This window comes from Nothobranchius furzeri, chromosome 2 (assembly GCF_043380555.1).
Source record: "Nothobranchius furzeri strain GRZ-AD chromosome 2, NfurGRZ-RIMD1, whole genome shotgun sequence".
In the NCBI taxonomy this organism is placed as follows: Eukaryota; Metazoa; Chordata; class Actinopteri; order Cyprinodontiformes; family Nothobranchiidae; genus Nothobranchius; species Nothobranchius furzeri.
Genome location: NC_091742.1, coordinates 26069901 through 26080267, shown reverse-complemented (window position 1 = coordinate 26080267; position 10367 = coordinate 26069901).

Here is a 10367-nt window from a genome sequence, read left to right as displayed (position 1 = left end):
CCCCCCCGAATGTCCGAGCTCCTCACCCTATCTCTAAGGCTGAGCACGGCCATCCTACGGAGGAAACTCATTTCTGCCGCTTGTATCCGCGATCTCGTTCTTTCGGTCATTACCCAAAACTCATGACCATAGGTGAGGATTGGGACGTAGATCGACCGGTAAATCGAGAGCCTGGCATTTGAAGAGGCTGGTCCTAAAGGTTTAAAACCATTTATCATAAAAATAAACTTAAATAATTCAGAACAACAGAGTAGAGCGACGTCAAACCTGGATCGACCTTAGCATCGAGGAGGTAAATGCAGCAAAGAAGGATGTCTTCTGAATCTCATCAACGTACTGACACGGTGACATAGATGACTTTATTATGCGTGTTTGAACCTGGAACTTTGACATGTGTGTGCGTGTGTGTGTGTGTGTGTGTGTGTGTGTGTGAGAAGGTGTCCTGACTAGTGTGTGTGTGTGCATTTTAACTGGTGTGTCAGCGTTAATATTTGTATGTATTCACTCCTCACTATTTCCTTAATTACTAATCCTTTAAAATGAATCTAGTATAAACTAACATAATAGACCAACAGTGAGTGAAACCATGTTTAAAGTGTTCTTATTTTGTGGTTGAATTACAAACATGTAATAAATACTTCCTCGTATTTTAGCATTATGCTAATAGTAATATGTAAACAAAGGGTCAGAAGGCATGCCATACTGATGTCGTTTGGGTGTTACAGGAGGGAAATGTTTCCAGTAGGGATGCACCGATATGGTTTTTTTTGGGGGGCCGATACCGATATCCGATATTATCATCACTGTTATGGCCAATACTGATAAATCGACATTTACGCTTCTGATGTCAGCAAATTTTGAATGGACTGAGAATTATGCAAGCTGAACTGTTGAACTTTTTGCTTTATTTCTTTAAGTGGAATCTGCTAAATGTTATTACACACATACACCACACACATTTACACGTCTGAGATGGTTACCGTCGCTGTCACAGGACTAAACAATTACTCGTCATCACCCCCTCACACTCTGATACACAAATGGAAACAAGATGGAAAAAATATTGGTTGTTAATATCGGCCCAGTTTTACTTATCAGACCGATACGGAATTGTTAAAAAAATAACTAACGTCAACCAGTACCGATATTGAAGCAGGCATATTGTGCATCCCATATTTCCAGTTCATGACCAACTCTTTATGTGTGTCTATGCCGTCCATCACAAAGATTAAATACATTCCATGAAAACGGGTGAGGACAGGAGCGTCTGCCTCCCCTCAGACGCCTTGCTCACTCTTATCTTTTATTGGTTCAGTTAAATTCCTGCTGATGCGATCATGATAGTGTTTTTTTATTCACACACTTTAAAAGTTAGATGAGATAACGGCAACTTTTCATTTACGTGTCAATAAAACATGGATTAATTTGTGTCTAAATCTGAAAAAACCGCTAATTTAATCCCAGGCATGAGCTCAACAAACTTAAAACATCCATGTTTTCCTGCTCGCCGTTCCCGTTAGTCGCTGAGGTTTCACCGGAGTTCAATGGAAAAAGTGGAAGAGATGCTTGCTGGATTGCACAAGTGGTAACTTATGTTTAGGGACGGCAAGATGAAGTCTGAGGCGAGCTCATTAAAAGCCGTTTTTCCAGCAGCACCACTCAGCCTAGAACAGCTCGGTACAGTGTGGGTTAACTCCGCTCACCTCAGAGTGGTTGATTTTCCCTGCCTGCTCCGTCACAGAAAGTGGTTGCTCCCTTACTACTTTAACCTCAAGGAGGCAGGGACTGAAAGGTAGGGGGAAAACAACGAGCTGTGCTGTTGGAAAAGACGGCCGAGGCGCACCAACCCGAGTCACGCTACAGTTGGGAAAGGCCCTAGTGGAAACTCTGTTGTCTGTTTCTGAGACTTTAAATGTTGTCTTCCCTGGTTCTGTCAAATGTGTAATAAAGGTCCTTCGTCCTGCTCTGCAAGCCCTGACTTTATTTTACTGATTTGCTTCCAAACCGCATTTACCTTGTTGCAGTTTGATGTGTCAAATGTACCAAAACATCCGTGTCTTCTCTGACCTGCTGTTCCATGTAAATGAGTCATTTTGTTAAGAACTATGGTGAAATGTCTTGTTCTGATAAACGCCGACTTAAAATGTCATAAACCTAGACACACCCCTTCAATTTGCATAGCTCAACCCACTTCAGTGGGTTGAGCTATGCAAATTGAAGGGGTGTGTCTCCCAACATCAAAGTCCCAACATCAAAGTCAAAAGTCAAAGTCAGTTTAATTGTCACTTCTGCCACGTGTACAGGACATACAGAGAAATGAAATTACGTTACTCTCAAACTCTCGCTAGATAGAAAATAAACATTTAGTATAAAAACAGTAACCAAGTTCAGAGAGACTGTGGGGGGAATGAGAGGAGAGGTGGGAGAGCCGGGAGGGAGTTTAGCTTCCTAACTGCCTGATGGATGAAGCTGTCCTGCAGTCTGTTGGTCCTGGCCTTGAGACTCCGCAGTCTCCTCCCTGACGGCAGCAGCTCGGAGAGGCTTTGCATCGGGTGAGTGGGATCAGCCGCAATGCGAAGGGCCTTTTTTGTGAGGCGGGCGCTGTAAATGTCTGGTAGGGAGGGGAGAGAGACCCCAATGACCTCTGCTGCTCTCACTATGTGTTGGGAGGGTTTTAATGCATGAAACGTTGCAGACTCCGAACCACACAGTGATGCCGCACGACAGGATGCTCTCGATGGTGCCTCTGTAGAAAGTGTACGGGATGGGGGCTGGTGCTCTTGCTCTTCTTAGTTTGCGGAGGAAGAAGAGACGCTGCTGTGATTTCCTCGCCAATGTGTAAACGATGGTCACACTGATCCCCCCCCCCACCACCACCACCACACACACACACACACAAACACAATCACGCAAATACATAAAGACTACAGAGTTTCTAGCTTCAGGTAGTAGTCATAGCCATGTTCACCGGTGTCACGTCTTTATTGTGGTTGTCCAGTAATCGGAAAGGTTGCAGGTTCTATCCTGGCTCTGAATGCTGCTGTTGTGTCTTTGAGCAAGACACTTAACCCACCTTGCCTGCTGGTTGTGGTCAGAGGGACCGGTGGCGCCTGTGTTCGGCAGGCCTTGCCTCTGTCATTGCGCCCCAGGGCAGCTGTGGCTGCCTCGTAGCTCATCAGCAGCAGTGTGTGTGTGAATGGGTGAATGACTGGTTGTGTTGTGAAGTGCCTTGGGGGGGGGGGGGTGTGGGGGGTGTAGAACCCTAAGAAGGCGCTATCCAAATACAGACCATTTACCAAATGCATTTCACCAACGGCTCCGCCCGAATCAAGCGGCAAAAACGCGCACGCTCATCACCAGCCTGCTCACACGGCAGAACTACAGTGAGTTGAAACATCTCGTTTGTGCAAATCAACACTTGATACTGGAGCCAGTGCAGTTGTTAAGAGTTATGTGCACCATCCCTGCTTACGGATCAAGTCCGGATGCTTGTTGACGTGATTATTTATTTATTTAAATCAAGAACGAGAGATTAAATCATTACAAAAAGAAAAAAAAACGACATACCAGACGAAGCTGAAGTTGGTTCCCCTTTTCTTAGTTTTCAGAATAGATTTTAGAAAGGGCAATTCCAACAAATATTTCCACTCCGTGAGCATCTCTACACTGCCCTAATTATACATTTACGTTACTGAGACTCCTCAAACCTGAACTAACTAATTCTGCACTATTACCACCTTAATGACTTCTGCACCTGAGGCAGCAGTAGCGCAGGACGTTGGAGTGGTAGCAGCCGGCTGTTTCTCCTCTGACACTATTGTCTGAGCTCAGAATTGTGTGTACTGAAACTCTTAATTTCCCTCTGGGATTAATGAAGCATCTTTGAATTTGAATTGAATTGATTTGAGCAAAAGAACCTCTCACACCAGCGGTGTTCTGTTGTAAAATATGACAGTAATAAGTGGAGGACCCAGGGAGTGGTTGCTTTCGGCCGAAATATGTTACGGGAGGAGATTTTTTGACAAATGTGAGAGAACCACTTCATTTTTTTGACTTTTTTTTAATCTAATTTGTTTTCCAAATTTGCCACTGCAGCTTTAATACCCACCATAAAGAGATGAAACAAACTGCAGCTTTTTCCCCCAAAATCTAACAATTTCTTACAGCAGGGTATCTGCGGGTCCTTAAAAAGTCTTAAATTTGCTTTTTCAAATTTAAGGCCTTAAAAATCCTTAAAAATGACAAATAATCCTTGAATAGTTTCCAAAGGTCTTAAATTACCAAAGACCCAATAAACAAGATTCTTGTATTTCTATAAAATTTCCGTGAATTTCTAGTTCAGCATTTTTTGTGTATGATATTGGCGTAAGCGGAACCGTACACATTCGGTTGGTTTGTGAAAGGGGGCTATTTTTAGATGAGCATGCTAGTGGGAGTTTGCGCCACGGGGAAGTGCAACATTAATGGTAACTGGATGGCTAATCCAACGTTCACGACGTGGTTAGCACCAGTTCCAGGCAATAGCTGGAAATTATAGCTTAAATTTGGTCAAAGTGGCCTTAAAAAACGTCTTAAAAAACGTCTTAAAAAGGTCTTAAGTTTGGCTCCCTTAAACCTGCAGATACCCTGTATAGAACATCCGTAAGTATTTTCTTGTCAGTGAAGAGCTCAGTGGCAGCACTAATCTGTTCTGTGAGAAACGTAACAGAAATGGTGCAGATGCTTCGGAGTGGGCTTCTATGATTGGGGAGAATCTATCCAAATCTACTGAAAGGAATGCACGTGTGTTTTTCTTCTGGACAATGAAAAATAACGTGTCCAGCTATTCCTCAAGAGGCTCCTCCTTATCCTGACTTCAGTTCGGGGAGGTTTTCTTTCCACAGCCCATCAAACACAGCTGATGAGAAGTTCAGTTTGTGAAACCGCCCTAATAGTTGTTATGTTCCCATGAAGGCACGTTTCCACTCTGCATAGAGCTTCTGACACATTGCATGATCTGCAGAAGACGGGAAACGGAGCATGCGACTCCAACCCGGGAGCACAAACATTCTTCTATCATCCAGGGACTTCGATATACAGAAGAGCAGTCCCCTCTCTCACGGGACGTTCTGTTCTCGTCCACCGCTTCCTGTCTGTCGCACCTCGACCCCCCTCAGCGTTTGTAGTGCATGTCTGCATCCTCCGTCATGTACTTGTCACATGGTCAGATTTAAAATTGGTACCACACTTTTTTTATTTATTTTATATCTGTGCATCCTCAGTCACCGTCCTTCTTGATAACCCGAGAGTTTCGGCTATTTTGAGTACTTTTTAGTCTTTCCTGAACTGCAGCAGGATGACAAACCGTTTGATGACGGACCTCCAGGAGAAGCAGAATACTTCTTTTTTTCTCCATTTTTACTTTTTACCACATCCCGAGCTGGTTTGTCAGTTAAAGTAGATGTGGTGGTACATCTTGTCAGCAAGAATACGTGGACATACATGTGAGTTAGTGCAGTCACACGTATGTCACTGCTGAGCTTTTGTCCTTCAACACCCCGACAGCCACCTCTGGTCTGAGACGAGCCCCGTAGCTACATCCCATCATGTCCTCTCTACTAACTCATCCTCTGTGACTCATTCCTGCTCCTGATGGTTCAGTCACAAGTTCAGCGGAACGGTGACGCCTCGGTGATAATTAATTTAACAGGAAAACCCTATGACGACATGACAGGAACACCTAACGAGACATTTTCCAAACGTGTTTCCGTGAGGAATGATCATAACCTTTTGAAACAGCTGCTGGTTGTGACCCCAGGTGACTGTAGTAGGGATGGGTACCTTTGACATTTGAATCGATTCGGTACTAATTCCCGGTACCTACGAATCGATACCGGTCCTTAACGGTACCAATTTTAGATACTTTTGAGTGTTTATTATTTTAATTCTCTTTTATAATTAAATATATATTTTCTCAATATATAACCATATTTGATGAATATCACGATAAATAACATACAACTGTTTGTATTTTAACATCGTCCTTGTAGTTTTATAAGCTGATAATTAAACTGAAGCAAACATCTTTATTGTGAACTAAATTTACTGTGTATCTTCATTCCTTTTGCCGTCCTTTTTCATTTGATTTTTCCTACTGGGAAGTTAGAATTTCCAAGGAGAAAGGAAACGCACCATTAGCTGATAACAATGGTGGCAATGGAAGCTGATTTATCAAGCTAACATTATCTTAAACAGTTTATTTAGCTGCTGGAGCAGATTAAAACGATGATGCCTCACACTTAGATCGATGTCGCTGGTTTCATCTTCACCCAATCACCCGTCGCATTTAGTAAAGTGAAGCCAAACTTTAGAGCGCGTTCATGTTCTTCTAGTTGGAAATTCAGAGTTCCGAGAAGAAATTGAATGCACCATTAGCGGAATGGAAGCTAACATATCAAGCTAACATTATCTTAAACAGTTTATTTAGCTGCTGGAGCAGATTAAGATGAGGATGTCTCACTTAGATCGTTGTCGCTGGTTTCATCATCACCCAATCACCCGTCGCATTTAGTAAAGTGAAGCCAAACTTTAGAGCGCGTTCATGTTCTTCCGGTCGGAAAATCTGAGTTCCGAGGAGAAAGCGAACGCACCATTAGCGGAACGGAAGCTAACATCAAGCTAACATTATCTTAAACAGTTTATTTAGCTGCTGGAGCAGATTAAGATGAGGATGTCTCACTTAGATCGTTGTCGCTGGTTTCATCATCACCCAATCACCCGTCGCATTTAGTAAAGTGAAGCCAAACTTTAGAGCGTGTTCATGTTCTTCTAGTCGGAAATTCAGAGTTCCGAGAAGAAATTGAATGCACCATTAGCGGAATGGAAGCTAACATATCAAGCTAAGGTTATCTTTAACATTTTTATTGACCTACCGGAGCAGATTAAGATGAGAATGTCTCACTTAGATCGTTGTCGCTGGTTTCATCATCACCCAGTTACCCATCACATTTAGTGAAGTGGACCCAAGCTTTAGCGTGCGTTCTTTCTACCATGCTGCTCTGTTTACAACTGGCTCGCAGAGACCGACGTAACGCTCTTGCGCATGTGCAGCTGTCTAGGCAAGTTCTCGTTATGAAGGACGGGTACCGAAACGAGGCACCGTTTCAAATGAAGTGAATCGGTGCTCAGTTCGTACTATGGAATTCGGTCGGTACCTTAAAAAGTACTGAATTTGGTACCCATCGCTACACTGAAGTGATACTTCTTGTTGCTCTAGGTGGTTTAATGTTTTTATTTAATAGGATAGCATTTGCATGAGCGGCAGTGACATTTGGGAGGTTTGAACTGTTAACAGCAAAATACTTGGTGTGGTTTGGATTTGGACTAGTCATTAGCATGTCAATCTTGAAGGACATAAACAATGAAAATCGTAAGTTTTCGTATTTACACACTTCAAAATTATGAAAAAGGTGTAAAATCTAGCTTAATTTGTATTTTTCTATCTTAATTAAAAGTTTCACACATTTTCGTTTATTAATCGGTTCTGAGTGAAAAAAAGTACATATTCTAAACATGAAAAGTCAGAGTAAGAGAATTATTATTAGTATATGAAATTATGGAACAACCTTAACAGGGAAATCAAATATTCAAGGTCACTCAATATATACAAAAAGCATATTAAATTAGGTGTTTAGGTAATTATGATAATGTAAATTCAGAAAGTTTCTTTAAATATCAGAATGTTAGAAAATCAGATTAGGCAGCTGATAAAAAATTTTACATCTGAAAGTTTGAATGTAACGATGCTGATTTTATTTTGTTAGAAGTGGCAGAATATTCATTCTAGATAGATAGATAGATAGATAGATAGATTGATAGATAGATAGAATTGTACATTCGGTACTTTTAAATTATTTTTCTCCTTTAAATTAATAAATTAAAATAAAATAACTAAAATTAAAAATACATTTTAATGCCTCATTAAACACGTCCCACAGCAGACAGACACGACACAGAATACAAAACTAATTAAATCCATTTAAAAACCAAATTATCATTTTAAATGATAGAAATCCGACACATTTTAAACAGAAATAATAGAATCAGAAGCAAAACTAGTTAAACTTTAAAAAGGATGATGGTTTTGTTTGCATCCTGCAGCTGAAGTAAAGTCTGTTTGTTAAAAATAATCCCAAAGCTGCTCTGCAACTTTTAACCTCTTCCTGGTTTTAGCAGAGGTCACGGTCAAGGTCAACTTCCTGTGAAAATACAAGCAAATAAACACAAATCCATTCAGCTACTCAGAAAAAAAAACTCCACAATCTCTTGGTAATTCCTGTTTGTCAATAACTAACAAGTTTGTTAAAAGTGTTGGATCTGCGTCACCACGGTAACAGATAGCAGTCGCCCAGAGAGGAGCCATCACAACACATCCTTCTCAGCATCACGGTGACTGGCTGTTTCCTCCCTCGTCTTCCTCATCAAAACTCTGACAGTTAACTTCCAGGAAGCTGCTCTGTGAGAACGCCACATTTTCCATATCTGTCACGATAAAGAAGATTTTATTTTCTCTCAAGGCCAATTCAAACACAAAACATGTAAAATCTGAATAATTGTGCTTAAAATCTTGGAAGAAAGTAATCATGCATTCTGCGTTATCTGGTGAGACACACGTTTTTCATCCCGGTTACATAACAGACGTCAGGATGAGGAATTCTCCGCTGTTATCTGGGAACATGAGGTTTTCGGGGTGGAACAAGCACCGGACGGGCTCAGGCGTGGACAGAAACGAGACACCGCTGTTATTCTCACGCAGGATTTGCTTCTAGTTGGAGCTCAGATCCAAATATGTGTTCTATTTTTACCTGGACACGGATTTTTGTACATTAGGCTCAAAGTTTTTCTGTTTAAGTCCAGGTTTTCCAGGAGTTGATGTTTAGCAAAAAGACACCAGAGCAGATACATTTGGGCATTTATTACACAGAATTACTAAGATCACACATGAGCTTTGCACGCGTTCACCATCTTCTCTGCAGATTGACTCTTTCCTTTCCCAGATCCAGACTCACAAAGGGATGCAGCATTCCCTGGGTTTTCAGCATGCCGACTCTCCGGGACAACTGCTCTGCTGGCAGCAAAAATGCGACACAAAACAAGACTTTTAGAGCACAACACACCTTTAAATCTAGTTTTTAACGTCTCAACTAAAGAACACACAACAACAAGTGAAACGGAGATGGATGGCATGAAAATAATGATGCACTTTTAGCAGACTGGAGGCCTTTTTAATGCTTCTGGTGTAAATCTGTTCACAGCATGAAAGCTAGATAAATTTATGTTTTAATTGCCTCTGTGATATCCATAGTGAAAGGTGTTTAGAGTAGATGCAGTAATAAAGTATAGTTATTGGTCAATACGAGCCTTGAAGTTTCTAAACCTGTTGGTAAAACTCAGTGAAAATGTTTTTGATTTTATTTACTGAATGAAGTTAATTTAGTAGATAACCTTAAATATGCGATTAAAGCAGAATAAAAGGAGCTCACGGTGGAAATCTAACTTTTCCATCCATGCATGGTTCAAAAAGCTGCACTTTAGATCTTAGATCCCAGAAATGTGAAACAGAAACACTTTAAACGTCGATTAAAAAGAAAAGTATGATGCATTAAGCCAGTCATTTTTCATCCTGTGGTTTTATTTTTTAAATTTTCACGAATCCATCCATCCTGTGTTTTTGCTGCCATCTAGTGGTCACTCACCTCGTGCTGCAGGGTTCAGGTTTGTCCTGCTGAATCAAAGGATTCAACCCCCTCCGGAAGCCTGTTGGTCACTCATTCATTTAAATCAGGTGTGTTGGAGCACAAAGGAGCTATTATTTGTAGAACAGGCGTGCCCTCTGGTTTACAGTGATAGAGGAACTGTTTTGTGCACTCTCATTATTAAAACTAAATGTTATTAGGATTTTTGTGATATTTTTATTATAAAAATAAATGTTTTTTTTTATAAAACCTCCAAACATCCGCAGTTTTTTTAAATTTCAGACTGCGTCTCAGCAATTAAATGCAAAATGAAACAGTTCACCAGGAAATCCTCATCGACAGTTGTTGTGTTTTAAACAGGCTGTTGATGACCTTCATTTTCTGTGTGCCTCGTTGGGTTTTGCTGCTTCCTGCAGCCACAGCCCGCTTCCATCTAAAGACCCCATCCATGAAACTGGGTTAACCCTCCCACTGTCTTCATGGGTGACCCTGCCAGGAAAGTTGACCACTGAGCAGGATTGATGGTTTATCCCTTGAGGTCCACGTGGCAGGGACTGGGTGAGGTGGTGCTCACTCCTCAGCCAACAGGACCACAGCAGCAGTGACAAAAGCTTCAAGCTGAAAAGCGTCTGC